We start from the raw sequence: 19178 nt of genomic DNA on the forward strand, positions 1-19178 counted from the left end.
AGTGTATAGAACAGAAATGTGATGAATAATATTAATGCCTCTCCTTACAATCTCAGGACTCTGGGGTTTACTGAGCATTTCCCTGTACACAGAACCAGAGAGTGTCCATCTAGAGGAAACCAGATTTCATACAAATCCTTTAAAAATGTTTCTTTCCTTTTCATTTATCGGACCAAAGGACTTTGAAAGATACAGAAAAACAGAGAATGATCTATCAAACACCTGAGTACCCCCATCCCACAATCAACAAATGTTAATTCTGTTTTGTAACAATGGCTTCAACTTTTTTTTTAAGTAAAATAACTGAATCATGACTGCTAAATTTGTACCTTTTCCTTGATCTCACAGATGTGCCAAGTAAGGAGCAGAAAGCAAAAGGACTCGGCTGAAGTGTGCAGCCTCCAGCAGCTCTCCCATCCTTTATGAACTGGATCTGGAAAGGAGACTCTCAGGAGGGTAAGACTAGCGTTATTGTCCCCCTGACAGATGACCAGGAAGGGGCCCCCAGTGGATGTGAATGACAGCCTCCCTGTTCTAGATCCTGTGCTGGGCTCAGGGGCCAGAACAAAAGACAAAGCCCAAAGCAGCCCAGATCCCAGCCTGAGAGAGGGGAGCCGAAAGCACCTGCATGAAGGAGAAGCGATTCCCTCCGGCCAGGGTCCGCTTCACCAGGCGTGTAATTCAGAGGCAAGTCAGCAAATACTTAGGGAGACATTCCATAGAACACATGTACTTCATAGGGTATATTTTAATCAGTAGCTCAATCATGGATCATTGCCAAAGAAAAGCAAAATATGCTGCCATCCTGTGACACAATGTGATGATTTTCATTTTTACTAGTAGATTGCTACACACACACACACACACACACACACACACACACGGGCGTCTGAGCCTGTTGAGAGGTCTTTCTTTCTTTCTTTCTTTCTAAGGTGAAATTGGACAGGGTTTCTGCGTATTATCTGCTTGTCTCGGAGCTTCTGGGGCTACAGCTCTGTGCGCTGCATGAGCTAAGCCCACCTTGCGGTTGCATCATCAGGTTCCGCAAAGCCACTTGCGCCAGGAGCCCCACAAGAGCTCGCTCAGGGTCCACCAGCTGGAATCTGAGAGAGAGCAGACTAAAAATACCCAGCTCTGCGGACTCACGCCCGGCTCCTGGGGGGCTTCCAGATTGACAGCTCCGTTTACACACCCACAATGGGTTAAAACAAAAAAGAAAAAAAGAAAAAAAAAACCCCAATCTGCACGTTTTCTTCGCCTTGATTGATTTGAGCTCAGCTCTAGAGAGTTTTGCTGGCCATTTGCAGAATGTTGAAACTCCCCAGAACTGTTTTAGGAAAAGAAAAAGGCGGCAAAGCGGAGAGAGCAGGCTGGCTTTGTCAGGGTCTGGGGCTCTCCGGCCACGGTCACTGCGAAGCTGCGGCCAGTCTCGGAGCGGTCGGACCCTCACGGGACCGCACGCGGGTCCCTCTCCCACTCCAGCTCAGAGGCTGCCTCCCTCCGCCCATCCCCAGAAGGCACGGAACTTTACAGTTCACACATTTAACGGAGAAAACCCAGGTCCGGAGCCCGGAGCCCGGGAAATGGAGCACACAGCCCTGGGTGCGCAGCTCTCACAGTCCGGATGTGTGCAAACTGCTCCCTTGGGCGGTATTCAGGCCGATGCTTTGCGGGGAAGTACCTCCTCCTAGAGAGTGTCCTCTCCTCCCAGGCCTCGCGGGGAAAACTTACAAAGACAGAAAACCACAGGGTTCCTGGCACATGGGCTTTGGGTTTATCAGCTTAGAGCAGATTCTTCCTGGCCTGAGCCCGGGCCCTTCCTCTGACTGCAAAGGCAGAGAGACACAAGCAGACAGAAACGCACTCGCTCAGCAGCTGACTCACGCCCAGAGTTGTATTCAACCCTCAAAAAATTGTCTACAAGAGATTGCTGAGGGTCGTGGTGCCTTCTGTCTTGCTCTCTTTCTTTTTATCCGGCGCCGTGTCACCACCTTTCAAGACACCTGAAATCAACCGAGAAGCAGACCGAAAGAGGGCCGGCGGGTTTTGAACACACGGTACTAATTCACACTCTGGTGCCTCAAATAAACAAACAAACAAAAAACCCAAAAAACCAGCAAGAGTGTTTCTAAGGTAGATCCACCCCAGCTCACTTGAAGGGGAAACCTCACTACTGCGGAAGGTGACCTTGTGGGACATTGGAAAGCTGGCTTTACAGGGGCCCTGTGCAAAGCAAACTGGGCAGGGAAGAAATGAAGCCGTGATTCCTTGAACGGGGTTTGGCAAGATTTGGTTAATGACAGCCCCATCATTTCTACAAACCCATTAGCAGTGTGTGAGAGTTCCGGTTCCTCCACATTCTCGTAACGCCCATTACGGTCAGTCCTTTTTATTGTAGTCATCCTAATAGTTGCACAGTGATATCTCGTGATATTGATTTGCATCTCTCTAATGGCCAATAATGATGAGCACCTTTTCATTTACTTGTTTATAATTCTTAGATTTTGGTGATATATCTGTTGAAATATTTTGTCCGTTTTTTAATTGGGTTGCTTGATTTCTTATTATTGAGTTTTGGGAGTTCTTTATGTATAATGAATACAAGCCCCTTATTAAATATATGATTTGCGCATGCTTGCTCCCCAATGGTAGCTTATCTTTTCATTTTCTTAACAACGACTTTTGTTTTTATTTTTTAAGGAGTCTAAAAAATCCATTTTGGGGCGCCTGGGTGGCTCGGTCGGTTGGGCGTCCAACTTCGGCTCAGGTCATGATCTCGCGGTCCGTGAGTTCGAGCCCCGCGTCGGGCTCTGTGCTGACTGCTCAGAGCCTGGAGCCTGTTTCAGATTCTGTGTCTCCCTCTCTCTCTGCCTCTCCCCTGTTCATGCTCTGTCTCAAAAAAAAAAAAATCCATTTTTTTTCTTTTATGTGTTATGCTTTTGCTATATCTATGAAATCTTTGCCTAGCCCAAGGTCACAAAGATTTTCTTCAATTTCCCTCTGGAAGCTGTGGATATTTCAACCTATGATGACCCATTTTTTGAGTTAATATTTGTCGATGGTATGAGGTGTGGATTGAAGTTCATCTTTTTTGCCTCTGGATATCCCAGTGTTCCTCCAGCATTTGTTGAAAAGACTACCATTTCTCCCTCCCTGCCCTGTTTGCACTTTTGTCAAAAATCACTTGTTCATGCATGAGTGGGTCTGTTTAGTCTTGATTCTGACGTTCCATTGATATTGGTACTTACGGTCACTCCACTGTCCTGATTATTGTCACTTTATAATAAGTCTTGAAATCACACAGTGTTAGTTCTCCAACTTTGTTCCTCCTTTGCCAAGTTGTTTTGACTATTCTAAGTCCTTTGCATTTCCGTATGAGTTTTAGAAGAAGTTTGTCAATTTCTACAAGTTTGCTGAGATTTTGCCCAGAATTGCATTGACTTTGTAGATCAATTTGGTGAAAATTTATACCATAAAAACATTGAGCCTTCTGACCCATGAACACGGTATCTCTCTACCTATTTCGGGTCTCTTTCATTTTTATCAGCAATGTTTTATAATTTTTACTGTGTAGGTCTTGTCCACCTTTTGTCATTTTCACTCTAATTTATACTTTTTGATGTTACTGTAAGTAGTACTTTTAAAATTTCAATTTCCAATGGTTCACTGCAAATATACAGAAATGCAAGTGATTTTTGTGAATTACTCCTGTATCCTGTATCTTTACTAAAGTCACTTTTTTAGTTCTAGTGGCTTTTTAGTTCTATGGGTTTTTCTATGTAGACTCTGTGTCACCTTCCAATAAAAACAGCTTTCCTTTTCTATTTCCAACGTGGATCTCTGGATTTCTATTTCTTGCCATATTACACTAGATAGAATCTTCAGTACAATGTGGAATAGAATCTGTGAGAATTTCTGATCTCAGGAGGGAAAGTATTCAGTCTTTCATCATTAAGAATGATATTAACTATAGGGGCGCCTGTCTGGCTTAGTCAGTAGAGCATCTGACTCTTGATCTCTGGATTGTGAGTTCAAGCCCCACGTTGGGCATGGAGCCCACTGAAAACAAACAAACAAAAGAATGATGTCAGTGGTAAGTTTTTAGTAAATGTCCTTTATCAGGTTGAGGAAGTCCCCATCTATTCTTCGTTTGCTAAGAGTTTTTATCAGGAATATTTGCTGGATTTTACCAAATCATTTTTTTGTATCGTTTGAGACATACCACAGTTTACTAGTGTCATCATTTTCCAAATTTGAGTGAAGTGGGGAACTTTGACCTCTCTTTACGTCCCTTTAGCATCTCTGTTAATGATATAGCTCATTGTCTCAAATATTTCTTCTACATACTTTTAGAATCACATTAGACAGTGTTAGTTTTTGCCTCAATCATCAGTGTAATCTTGAAAACTCAAGAGGAAAATGAAAGTCTCTTGTAATGACCCATATTACCAATATTTTTGCTTATTATGTTCTTTCTTCCTTACTGATGTTCCAATAGTCTTTCTTTTATTGTTTCCCTTCTGTTGAGAAATATTCTTTTGTCCATTCTTATTCCATATGTCTGCTGGTGACAAATATTCTTAGTTTTTCTGAGACCGCGTTGATTTCCCTTTCATTCCGGAAGGATCTTTCCACTAGAAAGGACCTTTCAGCTGGAGATAGGATTTTGAGTTGGCCATTTTTTTCTTTCAACACGTCTTCGATACTCTGGCCTCTGTGTTCTAGCAACAATTATCCATCAGTCAAAAATTTTTCCCCTTTAGGTGGAGTGTCATTTCTTTCTGTTTCCAATATATACATATTTTGCTTTGTTTTTCAGAAGTTTGAGTTTCCGAGTTGATGTGCCTTGCCGTGGATTTCTTTGGGTTTATCCTGTTTGAGATTCGCTTGGCTTCTTAAATCTGCGGCTTTGTGCTTTTTGCCAAATTCAGAAAGTTTTAAGCCATTACTTAACGAACACTTTTTCAGTTCTGCCCTCTTTTCTTCTCCTTCCAGAACTCCAATGTCACGGAAGTTAGGTTTTTTGTTATAAGACCACATATCCCTGAGGCTCTGTTCCCTTTTTTTCCAGCCCATTTTCTTCTCTCTGTTGTTCAGAATGGATATGTAACAATGTCCCGTCTTCCAGTTCGCTGTGTCCCCTCGGTTCCCCTGGTGAGTGCCTCCCTTGACGCGGGTTTTATTGTTGTTGTTTTGGTTACTGTATTTTTCAGTTCTAAAACTTCGATTTGGTTCTTCTTTATATTTTGACTTTCTTGCTTGGGACTTCCTAATTTTTCATTTGTTTCAAGAGTACTTGTCATTGTTCTTTGAAGCATTTTTATGGTGGTTGCTTTAAAATGTCTGTCAGATCATTCTAACATCTCTGTCATCTTGGGATTAGCATTTATTGGGTGTTTTCTTTCAGTCTGAGATCATCCTGTTCTTGGTATGGTGCACGATTTTCTACTGAAACTGAAAATTTCGAATATTATGTTACGAGACACTGGATATTAGTGCAATCGTCTGTGTTAAATGGCTTCCTCTGGCATTGCCCCAGTAGGGAAAGGGATTAGTTAACAGTGAGTTGTGTTGTTCCTGCCAGGTGGACGTGGAAATCCACGTTCCCTACTTGGCATCTGTTGACACGCAGGTAAAAGTAAGAAGAGGTCTCTACCTCACTGCTGGATGGAGACAGAAGTTCTGGCTCCCCACGGGGCCACCACGGATAGCTCCCTCAAGTAGAAGGTCAGAGTGCCCCACTGATATTCCCCACAGGGCCTGGTTACCACTGAAGGTGGAGAGAGCTTCCTCTGATGCCACTCCAGTGGGGAAATGGAGGAGAGCCTGGTCTCTGCCAGGCGGGGGTGAATGTCCAGGCTCCCCCCTCCCAACCCCATGATGACAGTGTAGAGAAGCTCGTTAACTCTGCAGATGGAAGTCCGAGCTCCCTGCTCAGTCTTCTCAGACACCATCCTGGGGCGGGAGAAGTCAGTAGATGGGGATGACGTAACACTCGGCTGGAGCATCTGCCCACCTTATCCCATTTGCCACGACACGCACCCTCAGCAGAGCTGTGAAAACACTGGCCAGGGAGCTGTTTACGCTTTATCTCACTTAGCTGTCACACCCACCGCGTGGAGCAGGCAGTAGGTTAGTGCTCTCTATTCTCACAGACGGGGATCTAGAAGCAGGGAAGCTGAGGAACTTGAGCAAGGTCAGCGTGAGTCGACAGCAGAATTCTCAGCTGGGCCTGTGTGATTCTCATTCTCTTGCTTTTTAGCCCCCACGTTTTATTGTTGATGGAATTCCGGTTGGAGGGAATGAGGGCCCTTTGGGGAAATGAGTTTGCAGAGGTCAGAAGGAAGGACCTAGAAAAAAGCTAAGGAACGTTTCCAGGAGAGGCGTGGGTGAACAGCAGACCTGCATGGTTCCAGGGGACACCTGGGGAGGCAACCCGTGGCGTTTCATGGAGGCAGCTGGGATTCCAGAATTGGAGAAACCTGGGTTCAAACCCAGACTCCACACTAACCCCACCGATGGCAGGAGTTCGGGCAAGTTGTCGAAGCCCTCCAAGCTTCTGTTTTCACATCTGTACAGCAGGAGGATGACGGTATCTCCTTGGAAGCTTCCCAATGGGTACAGCGAGGCACTGTACATGAAATGCCTAGGCTGTGCCAGGCCACAGGAGATGGCAAATAGGTGCTGGCTGTTCATTTTATTTGCTAGTTCTCTGCAAAGTGGCAGGCACTACGACCCAGAAACTTTCAATGACTGGAGGACGACACCGGGCTACATGTCAGGGGCAGCCTGGAGCTTGTCCGGAAGCAGGGAGGCCTCGAAGAGCCCAGAACCTCATCGGAGACCATTTGCAGGGACCAGGACGGTGGGACGGAGTGCCTTCTGACCTGGAGAGGTCACTTCCAGTCTTTGCTCCGGCAGTGGCGGTGGCTCCCGCGAAGGGAAGAAGCAGCAGTTTCTGTTGGCTCTCAGACACTCCAGCTGTCATCTTCGGGAATGTGTTTCTCCACCCCAGAGGGAAGCGGATGACTGAGAAGGGAGGCGAGCGGTTAGGCGGGGCCTTGCAAACTCTAGCCCGTTAGCTCCGGTGTGCTGGCCATGGACCCCAAGCCAAGGCCAGCGTCACGGCAGGTTATGGCGCACTGCACGCCCACTGCACCAATGAGATGTATTTGCAACCTTAATATAAACAGATTACATTTCTTATCCTAATGTGGCTGTTGGCTAAGTGCCCGTGAATTTTAGCCTCCAGGAGGAAAACGATTGCTTAAGCTGAGCGTTCACTACTTTTACTTTCCATACACGGCTCGGGGCTCCTTCCGGGCACCCGTTCACCCCCAACACACGCAGACACACGCACACGTCCACGTGGGCCGCCACGCACGTGCCTTCGCAGGGACAGGCCAGTCGTGCGCTCGCTGACCCCCTTTCTGCTGGCTGCAGACTGTGGCAATATTCTGGCTTTGGGGGAAAAAGTCCTCTCCATGCCACCGTACATTTTCACATTCAATACACACTCTGGCTTCGGCTTCCAGATTCTTCCTCCTACCCACCCACCCTCCCCCCGCCCCAGATGAATACTTTAATAGCCCACTCTATCAGTCAGTGTCCAACATGCCTTTTACATGGGGAGGGGAAGGCCGAGGAAAGGAGGTCATTTCCCTGAGGTCCCTATGGACTCAGCGAGTGACAGAGGTTCTCCAGAGCCACCACAAGCACCATCACCATTGTGAGGGGACCCTTTTGGCCACCTCGACCGGCTCCTTGAGGCTGACCTGAAGTGGTTATTGGAGAGTCTAAGATCCAGCCACACCAGACACAGAGGAGCCCTGGGCAGTGGGACTTGGGCTCATTCCCATCAGCGGCGTGCAAGTGATTTCGTAAGAGACAGTCAGGTGTGGGCTTGCACACCATTCCCTCCCTGCCTCTCCCAAATCCCACCCCTCCCGTCCATGTTTATAATCCCTCCCTCCTACTCTGTCTCTGTCTCTCCTTCTTCCTTTCAGAAAGTCCTCGCTCGTCTTTCCCTTTCCTCACACTGGCAGCCAAGCTTATGCCCCACACGGGCCTACAGAATTCTTTCCTCCCGAGCCAAGGAAGTGGGCACAAAACAATGTCCAGGCTGCGCCCGTCGGGGGCCCCACATCAAAGACGCAGGAAACAACTGTTTCCCTGTCTCCTGACAGGTCAGCGGCATAGCCCTCCAGGCAGCGTCTCTGCCCAGGGAAACAGCCCCGGCGGCCCCCACCCAGACGTTCAGATCCTGCGGGGCAGGGGGCCAATTTCTCTGGCCCTTTCTCTGTGGAAAAAGTGCAAGACGCAGACCAGTTTGGGAAGGCGATTCTAGTCAGACCACGGAGCAGATGGGAACGACTCCAGGGGGATGCCTGCGTGTGTCAGGTGTCTGTGCGGTCCTGGCACACACACGCGCACACCCACGCGTGCACATTCACGGCATTCACACACGCACCACACACGCGTGCGCAGGGAGGCCCATCCACGGGGATGTTGCCCTGGGCCTCTCACTTGGCCCGCTGTCAGCTCAGAGCAGTCTCTCTCCCTGGTGGCTTGTAGGAGTGGCCAGTCTCCCCTCAAATTGTCTGCACTCGCACCCATCTGACAGCCAGCCTCCCATCAGGCCCAGGGGAGGATCTAGCGAGACGCACACCCTTCCAGAAGGGCCAGGAGTGCCTCCCGCCGGAAAGTTCCCTCCAAACATTCACGGGCAGCCGGCCAGGCCCTTGGGTGCCAAGATGACACCCAGCCTTCACAGAGTGACAGCTGGACACTTGCTCCTGCCAGCCCCCTCAGCCACACTATCGGCGCCCCCGTCCCAGGAGCCAAGCAGCCCAGTGCCAAGGCTGAGCATACCGGGGGCTTGCACCAGGATGTCACCCGCAACCGCTGTGATTCAAAAGACAGGACTCTGGGGCCAGAAACTTGGGTGTGGTGACCCCGTGTCAGAGTTCAGAGCCACAGTGCTGTGTCCCTGGCAGGAGGGGCACCCCCCGCTTTCTCGGGGTCCAGTGTCAGGAGAGCTCGTTTTTAACTGGGGTGGGGCAAGAAGGGTGAGTTACAGAGTTTTGTTTTATTTTTAAAGTTGATCCATCTTTGAGAGAGAGAGAGAGACAGAGCTCAAGTAGGGGAGGGGCAGAGAGAGAGACAGAGACACAGAATCCAAAGGAGGCTCCAGGCTCTGAGCTGTCAGCACAGAGCCCGACGCGGGGCTCGAACTCATGGACCTGAGCCGAAGTCGGACGCTCAACCGACTGGCCCACCCAGGAGCCCCCCTAGTTTATTTAACCAGTTGCAGAATGTTAGATATTTGGGTCGTGTCCAGTCTTTGACAAATACAGACAATGCTGCCTTAAGTGTACCCTTAAGTGTGCACATCACTCACACACCTGTGAGAGCACGCGCAGACGAATTCTCAGAGACCGAGGTCCCAGGGGAAGGGAGATGTGCCTTTGTCGTTTGGATAGATATCGCCAAATTGCCCTCCCCCAAAACCGCTATTTCACAAACAGCTAGGATGGATCAGAGCACCTGTTTCCAAATGCGTATTTGAACATGGCACGTGATCAAAATGTGAGAGCCTGAACAATGACAAATAGTATCTTGGTGTAAATGTATTTTTCTTCTCGTTAATGTTGCAGATCGTTTCTTCAATTCTTCCTGGGATGTTTGTTTCCCGTTCCTACAGCTCGTCAATTCATGTCCTTTGCCCGTTTTTCTATCTGTTGGCCTTTTATTGATGTATGAGTCTTTATATATTAGGGACAGTTGCACTTAGTGATGTTAATCAAAACAGTTTCCCCCAGTTTGACATTTGCCTTTTAGGTTTGTTGATGATAGGATCGGTCGGCCATAGAGAGAAAACTCGATTTTTAGGTAGTCCTTTTCATCAATTCTTTCTGTTTGGGGGTGTTATGCTTTGTGTTTGTGCTAATACGCCATTCCTCCTTCTGACGTGAAAAGGTAAAAGTTATTATTTTCTCTTAAAACTTTGATAGTTTCGGAGCACCTGAGTGGCTCGGTCAGTTGAGTGTCCGACTTCGGCTCAGGTCACAATCTCATGGTTTGTTAGTTTGAGCCCTGCGTTGGGCTGTCTGCTGTCAGCTGAGAGTCCACTTCGGATCTTCTGTTCCCCCCCCCCCTGCCCTTCCCCTGCTCTCTCTCTCTCTCTCTCAATAAATAAACATTTTTGAAAAAGTTTAAAAAATTTGATGTTTTCATTTTTGTTTTATATTTCAAAAGTTGATCTATGTAGATTTTGTTTGGATAGATCATTAAAGTATGGATTCACCTTTTTTTTTTTCTTTTCTTTTTGGATGGTCCCCCCATTCTGTCGTCCCAATACTGTTTCTTCCCATCCACGTACTAACCAGGCCCGACCCTGCTTAGCTTCCGAGATCAGACGAGATCGGGCGTGTTCAGGGTGGTATGGCCGTAGACCCAATACTGTTTCTTGAGTGAGCCACCCTTCCCCACTGACCTGAGATGCCTCACTTCTCCTCTCACAGAGGCCTTGCTTGCAGTTGCCTCTCCTAGGGACTTTCCACTCTGAGGAGCAGAGATGCTTCTTAATGAGTGAAATGCAGAGGTTCAGAGCCCCAGGCCAGAAAACATCCCCAAAGGCCTTCCTTTTTATGTATGGCTTAAAATACAGAGAAAAATGCTCCTTGCTTTAGAAAACACAACCTTTTCTGTTTGCTTAACTTCTCACCCTTCTCTTATAGGTGGGCCCCCAGTGGTTGGAAGGGGAGCATTCGTGCTGTCCGCCCTGCATAAAAGCTCAGACATTTGGGCTGTAAGGGAAAGAACTTAACGCAGGAAGTAAGGGCTGTAAGGGAAAGAACTCAACTTAACGTAGCTGAGAAAGAAATCCACTGGTCAGTGCCTGCAAAGTCCAGGACTGGCTTGACTCTATGACATCAGCAGGACTGGATCTCAATCGCCCCATCGCTCTTGAGGGGGGGCTCTCCACTAGAGGTGGCTGTGAGCTGGCTGCCAGCAGCTTAGCTCGAAGACTGTCTTCTGAGCAGCCCGGGTGACAGACACGGGAATGGCATGACGGGACCATCCGCCCATCCCGGACATTGGAACTGGGGCATGGGATGTGCTAGTTAGTGGTTCTGGGTCACCCGCCCACCTCCGGACCAGGCAGCCCACCAAAACGGCGTGAGCTGGTCCTGGAAGGACGCCGGTGCCAGAGAAGGAGGATCAGATCCTGAAAGGCGGTCACAGCAGGTGCACCCCACACCCCGCGCCCTGCTCTTTCCTTGACCTTCTACACGTTGGTTCTTCTTTCCTGGAAGTGCAACATGCAGCTGTTCCCTTGCCTAACTTGCCACCCTGGTCAAATGGCTTCACTTCTCCATGCCTCAAATGAAGATGTTGAAAGGACCTTTTGCATGGGGTTGTTGTGAGAATTCACTAAAATAACAGACCTCAAGCATCTGGCACCTGGTGCCCAGCAACTCACTGCTCATTTGCTCAACTAGGTTAAAAGGTTCTGATCGCTGTGTCCCAGGACAGAAAGACCCCTCCCTCTGCAGCTCCAGGGGCAACTCAGTGCATTAAAAAAAAAGGGGGGGGGGGCAACTGGCAGGTGAAAGGCAGACAGGAAGAGCAAATAAGAAGTCAAATTACTTCTTCGTAAGACACCTTGATGCCCTAAAGACAGCCTGTTACAAGCGGCCATCACTCTGGGAAAAGAAATTGGGGTCTCAGAAACCAGACCCTTTGAAGAGTAAAGCCTCTCACTTTGGCCAGCCTCTGTGACAATTCTCATTGAACATTGCCCAGAAATAAGTTTTGATGGCGCGTGCTTCTCATGAGGATGCTCCCATGTTCGCAGTTTTTTTCTGAATGATCTTTACCAATAAACCTCTCTCGTGTCCTTACCCTATCTCTGTTCTATTTACGGAGCAAGAGAACCCCAATTTTATCCAGGGAGGTAATGTGCCCGACTAAAAGACTACATTTTCCAGGCTCCTTTGAAGTTCACTGTGGCCATGTAACTAATTTCTAGCCAATGGGATACCAGCAGAAGTATGGAATTTATAGGAAGGTAAGTTAAAAGGAACTGATTCAATTGTGGAGATATTCTCTTCCTCCTTCATCGGGCCATAGATGGGAGAGCAGGAACTCCTGCAGCCTCCTTGTGACACTGAGAGCAAAAGCCAGAGCTAGGGTTGTGGAACAGAAAGGCAAGAAGAAGAAAGTTCTGTAAGTCTTTTCTATGGGTATGTAAACACTTGTGTTTTATGCTTCTGTCTTTGGAGTTTTCGGCCAAATGCAGCTAAATACAATCCTAGCTTGAAACATGATTCATCCCTCAGCAACCCTTGGCTGATCTTCACCCTCTGGAGAAGAGTAGAAATGTGTGCATGCCAGTATCCTGAATAATCTTGGCCTCCTCAGGACCTGAGAAGGGTTCCCATGGACTTTGGACCCCATGGGGCCTTAGGGTAGGGCCCAGGCTACTTCCCTCCGGTGAAACAAAAACACTTTCTCTTTGCTCTGGGAAGGATTTAAGATGCATTGACCTACCTCATCAAATCTTACAATGCATGTGATTTATTTTTCCGTGCCGGGCCCTGTTGGCTAAAACTGAACCACAATCATTTTACTAAATCGGTAAAGAAAACTCGTGTCAAACGGTAACTTACACCAGACGTGTGATTCTGTTTGTAACAGTTTACAGTTGACCAATCACTTTCTGTGCATTATCACCACCCACACAGAGAGAGAGAGAGAGAGAGAGAGAGAGAGAGAGAGAAAAGGGGATGGCTGTATCCGCTGTACTAGAACCTGGGGCTCGGTCACTCTGTCATCTTCAGACCAGCCCTGCCCTGGGTCAGACCAGGTGATGGGGACAAAATTTCACAGAAGTCCTTCCAAGAGTGGTCATGTTTTTAGAATAAGATATTGAAAACATTATCTTGACAGTAAAATCAAAGCAGATTTTATCTTCCTTAAGCTGCTTGTTGGTGGTTGCCAAAGGCATAGACACAACAATCCAGTCTCCTAAACTAGAAGGTAAGCGTCCTGTTCAGCATCGTACCAGTATGACACAAATGACAGAAAACTCCGCTCAAACTAGCTTAAACAATCAAGGGGAGGTACTGGCCCGGGACACTGAAAAATCAGGCAGAGGCTCCGATCTTGGACAAGTTTCCTGAGTCCCTGAAGCTCCAGTTTTGTACTTCTCCCATCATAGGATCCCAGAAGCTGTCCCTCCTCTTTCTCTCCACTGTTTGACTCCTCGTTCCATGTCCTGTGCCATCCGGGGAGGGCCGCTCTTGCAGGCTCCAGCAGAAGAGAGAGGGCTTCTGTCTCCCGGGAAGCTCAGCCAACGGTCCCTCGGGTGCCATGGGCCCAAAGTCAGGGCAAAGGAACAAGCTAATTGGCTTAAGCCAATGCGAGCCGACCCCTGAAATACGGGGTAAGGGGAATTCGCCCAACTAACATAGCTGGTGCCGCTAAAGGGGGGGCTTCCCAAGGGAAATTTCGGGACCTAAGCTTTAGGGTAGGGAACGGATATCAGTTGCCATATTTGTCCGCCTCTGCTATTCACCTTACCAGTCACGTTGACTGGCGTGGCCAGTGATGTGTGATCCTTATCGACAATTAATCGGCTCCCACGTGGAAACTTTTCACACAGCCTCCACTCCTGGGGTTAGCTCTGTATCACCGGCTTAGCTTCGTTTTAACCCAGCTTGCACAGAGCTTGTCTCCTGAGAAATTATTTAAATCTCACTAAAACTGTAATGAAGCAACTTCTGGGCTAATTGTCCTCTGCTACGGCCAGGGTATCAGAGCAGCAGGATAGAAGGTCTCAGAAATGAATCTGACGTCACTTTTCGATGTAAAGTACAATGTTCCTGAGGACAATGTCAAACCACCCCTTCCCTACCTTCCGTATGTTGATGGTTGCCCTGGCTCCCTTTCTTTGTCCTGTAATGAATCATTCTACAGCTGCCCATCTTAAAGAGAAAACAAGAAGCTATCAAATCCAAGCCCCATGCAAAGCAGGAGACCTCTGCATGGATTCCCATAAGAGATCCATGCCTCCTTTCCGGGGGCCAAAATGCCCACCAACATCAAGAGATGTCCCGAGGGCTCAAGTGTGGCCCCAAGTTCCTTACGTTAGTTAGTCCTAATCTTTTTCTTTAGATGGTATGGTCACTGAGAGGCAGGTGACGTGCTATTCCAGAGGGCAAAATCGGGACACATCCTGATGTGACATCCATCAAATTTGTGCAGAGAGATGTCACAACCCCCACAAGACCTTATCCCTTTCAGGCCGCACATGACCATCTTCTCCAATTATTTCATGCACTTCGAGGTTTCCAGCAAATCTAAACACAACGATTGACACTCTCAGGACACAGTTGAGATTATTTCACTTTGTTTTGACTTTGCTTAGCCTCAATACCATTTTTCCACATTTTTTGGGTCCTAATAGCTTTTTTCTATTAAAAAAAAAAAATCGCCGGTAAGCCCACCACTTAGAAATAACCACTAGAAGGAAACAAATCAAAATTTTAGCCGTCTTCTTCTGTATGTAAAATACTATGTGTGTCGGGGCGCCTGGGTTGAACAACTGACTCCTGATTTTGGCTCAGGTCATGATCCCTGGGTGGTGGAATCGAGCCCCGTGTCAGGGTCCACACTCCGCGCGTGGATTCTCTCTCTCTGCTTAAGATGCTCTCTCTGTCTCTCTCTCTCCCTCTGCCTCACTCCCCCCCCATGCACGCTCTCTCTTTGTTTTCTCTCTCTAAAATAAAATCAAAAAAACTTTTTTTAATGTGTGCACTTTCCTTTACAAATATGAGGCTCGTTACACTTATTTTCATTAGGAAGTAGTCTTTTACAATGTACCTAATGTCTGCTTAGCACTTGGTCTCATAAATGTATCATGACTTATCTAGCCATACCCTGCTTGCTTACCTCTAATTAGAAAAGATTCCTTGAAGTGTCACCACCGGGCTAGAGTAATCTCACCCAATCCCCCTGACAGCCCCGTCAGACAGGAATTATGATTATCTTCAGTTTACTGTGCGGAAGGTTAAGTAAACTACTCAGGGAGTGCCAGCGGGGAGACTCTAATTAGCACTCCCACCTACATGGTTGCCCTTGTCCCCGGACCCTTGGATAAATTGTTATCTTTTTTTTTTTTTTTATGTTATCTTGAAAGAGAAATGTTAGCTTACTGCTTTTATTTGCATGTATCCGGTTGTTTGCAAGTTTGAGCATCTTTTGATTTCTTACGGAACATGTGCATTTCTTTCCCTTCGCATTGCCTTATCGTGTTTTTGCCCATTTTTCTGTTAGTCTCACTCTAGGCACACACCTCAGTGATCGTGCAATTCACCCGCTATCTGTCATGTATGTTCCCCGGTTATTTCTGCGCTTTTGAGTTTTGTCATGGTGACTTAGGACGGAGAAACTTTAATATTTCTACATCTGCCAATTATTTTCCTCTGTGACTATTCCCATGAATTTCACCCATAGGAAGTTTTCATCTCTCCCAGGTGCAGATACATGTCTTACTTTTCTTTTCTGTTACAATGAGTTCATTTCCCACATTTAACTCTCTCATCTATCTGGAAATTATTGTTAATTTTCTTCCCAAAAGGTCAACCCAGAAGTGCCTGAATAAGCTTGAGTGGGGGGGCCATACCCATGACCTGTTCCATCACACCAGTACCTGGATGTGCTCACACCGGACTGTCACTCGTGATACCTGGATGGTCCCCTGCATGGAGCACACCCAGGCATTATACTTCCATGGGTACACGTTGGCTTTTAGCACTCACGTCCTTTACTGACATTAATCCCATGGGAACTAAAACTGCCAGACTTTCTTTTGTTCCACGGTTGAGGGTACAACTTTTAGAGAAACATCTCTACCACTTGCTATAAATTTGGATGTAACCCTTTGATGTAACAGTATCCCCAAGTAGATGTCATTTGGTCTTTGGCTTTTCATCTTGTTGCATGATTTCCACGTATAGAGTCAGGTGCCTGGAATATACTGGCCGACACCTAGTTCTCTCCCTTGAGAGATGTATTCTACTTCTCGGACCACTCTGTTTCCTTAGCTCTCTTGCGTACCGTTGTTGGCCATTCGGGCTGTTCCCTGCTCTCATGGTTACATAGGCAGCTGACAAAATAGTTTCTGCTCAGCACGTTCTTCTGTGTTTCATTTTTAATTTTCTGTGTTTGTACTGATATGTATTCAGATTCAATTTGTGCTGATGGTTTGGCCTCCTATTCCATCCAGTTGAAAGGACTTTGTGTCGTTCGTGATTTGCTTGTCTATTGCATTTTGGGGGTGGGCTCTTATACCCATTGGATGATCAAGAAAGACATTGTACCTCCAAGAGAGGAAGCCTACAGTATGCAGAGAGCAGTTGGTGGGTAAGAATTTGCATCTGTCCCCAACACTGATACCCTTGGCCATGATGCTGCTCTGATTCTTGCCCCGTCCGTGGCATCCAAGGACGCTCCAAGATACCAACTGCTTTGCTGACATTATTTTAGGTACACAATGCTTACCAGATGCACCTGTTTAACCACAAAAGATTCCTAGTTGTTTGGGGAGACTCGAACCCGTGTTGTCCCTCGCATTCTTTTTGAAATGTTTGCAAACCACATGGTCTATAATTCTAGACTATTCCCCCAGGGATTGCCATAAAGCAATCTATCCTTTTACGGCGTTTGAGAATGGACAGTTTGCTTAGGGGCTAGCTTCCCAGTATTTTTATCGGTGTGCTTCTCCGAGGTCATCTGAGAACTTTCCTCTTTGCCTGGGCTGAAGACTGACTCATTTAGTGCATCTGAGTGTTGTCTCACAGTCCTGGGTTCTACCTTTTTCAAGATCACCTGAAAAACTAGAAAAGTGGGAGGCTAAATTGAAATTGCGGGCTTTTTTGTCAAGTCTTTACATGTTAGCAAGATAGGGCAAGAAAGCCCTATCCCTTTCTTGCGCTCTTCAAGTAGCTTTAAAAAGCCTTGTGAAATCATGGTCCTTTAGTAGGTTTCTGCTTATTCTGGGTGTTAGCCTTCTCGATGCTGTCCTCAGTAGGGCAGTCCCTTCATGCACATTCTCTTTGATTCTGTGCCCCCCTTTCACATTTTAGGCATGCTTTTCTAAAGCATGATGATCTAAAGCATGGTGATCTGAGATCACCAATGACCACCTTTGGTGGCCACATTGGTTTTTATTATTTTTTTTTTCTTGGTGTTTCCTCTCGTTTTGTTCCTCCCTGGGATTAGTCACGTGAATGAGCAGAATTGAGGGTTTTCTCTCAGTCTCTTTCTTCACTCGGTCTCTGTGCATTTGGACACTTGAGCCCCAGTCCTTCAGGTTAAGATTGGGTGGCACTAAGGAATTTTGTTTAATCTCTCCAGGCCTTGTTTTCTTTATGCCAGATTGGGGATGATAACGGCATTAACCTCCTGGTGTTGCTATAAGGGAAATAGTGCATAGTTAGGTCCTTATTAGTATTATTATCTGCCTATTATTGAAACCCTTTGTGGTTACAAGTGATAGAAAGCCAACGCAAACTGGCTTAGACACTAAAAGATTCTATTGGCTCAGAGGATTTTCCCCAAGGGCTTGCCTTCAAGCAGAATCTAAGTCACCCCAGCCTTAGGCATAGCTGAGTTCAGAGGTCTGTTAATGTCACCAGAACCTGAGTCTCTCCATTTGGCTTTCCTGCTGCTTCACATGGAGGCAAGATGGTCGCAGCAGCCCCAGGCCCCTGTCTCCCTTGGGCCCCCAGCCTGGCAGAACCATCCTGTTTCTTGGCTCCTCTTGGAACTGGCCCCATGCCCAGAGCAGTGGAAGCCAAATTCTGAACTGGAGAGATTTGCTTTCCCAAAAGGGAGAGCCCAGGAGCCTTCCTGACCGGGAGTGATTTCGCGGACACTCTTGGGCACCTCCTCCACTCTGAAGCTCACAACTAGGACCTTTCAAAGCAGCTCTTTTCCAGCAGGATGGGCCCCACCAGAGTGCAGAAAGATGACCTTGAGCCCTGGACACAAGTCCTTGCTTCTTACTCCCTCCTTGACTTGTCTAGGTATTTTGGGCTTTGACCTACATCTCTGACAGCAGCTAGACTCCTTCCTGGGCTCCACACAGCTTGGTCTTGGTGGCTGGGAAGCACCTTTGCCTTTACCCTTTGACCCCCGCCTGTGCCTGCCAGCTGGGTTTTCCACACCTGGCCATTGACCTTGAAGTCACCCTTCTAAGACACGCCTGGCTATTCATGGTGTTTATCGTGTAACACTTCCGTCACATATGGCACTGGGTACCGTTGGTTTTTTTTTTGGTTTTTTTTTGTTTTTGTTTTTTTTTTTTTAGTAACCTAGAATCCGTGCACCCTTCCTTTGCACAATTGTGTGTTCCTCTGTGGCATGGTCTTGACCATTGGGCAGTCCTGGTGGGCGGGAAGTTCAGGTGCTGTGTCCCTGTCTGGAAGCCGAAGGGTGTTGTCCCAGTGCCCTTTCCTGTCCCAGAGCGGAGCTGAGCAGCCTCAGAAGGAGTGACTGCGGCCCATCCCCACCCCGCAGAGGCACCTGACACACTTGTGCTCCCTCCCGGCCTGAACCCCGCGCTCCAGCTCAGAAAACAGCTCTCCTGTGAGCCCCTCGACAACGTCCCACACATTCCCCTTTTGCTTGAGTCAGCAAGAGTAGTTTCTTTTCAAGAACCCTAGCTGATATTCTTGTGCTGTGCCTCATCGTTTCTGGTTTTATAGATTTATTTGGGCTTTTTTTTTTTTTTAATTCCTCCCTCTGAAGTTTCTGTTTAAACTCTTTCTGGTCACACTGGCAGGTCTCCTGCCGCATGTTCTCAGATTTGGGTTAGTACATCCTGCTTCCTGCCAGGACCCCGCTGCTCCAGGGTGGATCTGGGCTGCGGTCCAGCAGACACAATTCTCCACTCTGACACCATCTACATGCCCAGATGTTCCCTCCGTATACTTCCTCCCTCTTCCTTTCACTTCCAAAGTCACGAACTTCAAGTGAAGGGAGAAATGAAAACACCACCTGTACCACCAATTCCGTCAATTTCCTCCTCTGAACTTCAAAGTGCGTAGAAACGTACTGGATTGAGACTCAAAGGCTCACCGTCTACCACCCTTGGAAGAAAAGTTGGA

At 47.4% G+C, this 19178-nt stretch overlaps 1 long non-coding RNA gene across 5 annotated transcripts in view; it reads left to right on the forward strand.

Moving 5' to 3' along the window:
* The window catches only part of LOC125937453 (uncharacterized), a 156131-nt gene that overhangs the window by 117079 nt on the left and 19874 nt on the right, over window positions 1-19178 (forward strand). For all 5 annotated transcript variants that reach the window (XR_007462384.1, XR_007462386.1, XR_007462382.1 and 2 more), the window contains exon 3: window positions 349-456. This is a non-coding gene — a long non-coding RNA (uncharacterized LOC125937453). The remainder of the gene's footprint in view (window positions 1-348; window positions 457-19178) is intronic.

The sequence above is a fragment of the Panthera uncia genome, assembly GCF_023721935.1.
Source record: "Panthera uncia isolate 11264 chromosome A3 unlocalized genomic scaffold, Puncia_PCG_1.0 HiC_scaffold_12, whole genome shotgun sequence".
NCBI classification, from domain to species: domain Eukaryota; kingdom Metazoa; phylum Chordata; class Mammalia; order Carnivora; family Felidae; genus Panthera; species Panthera uncia.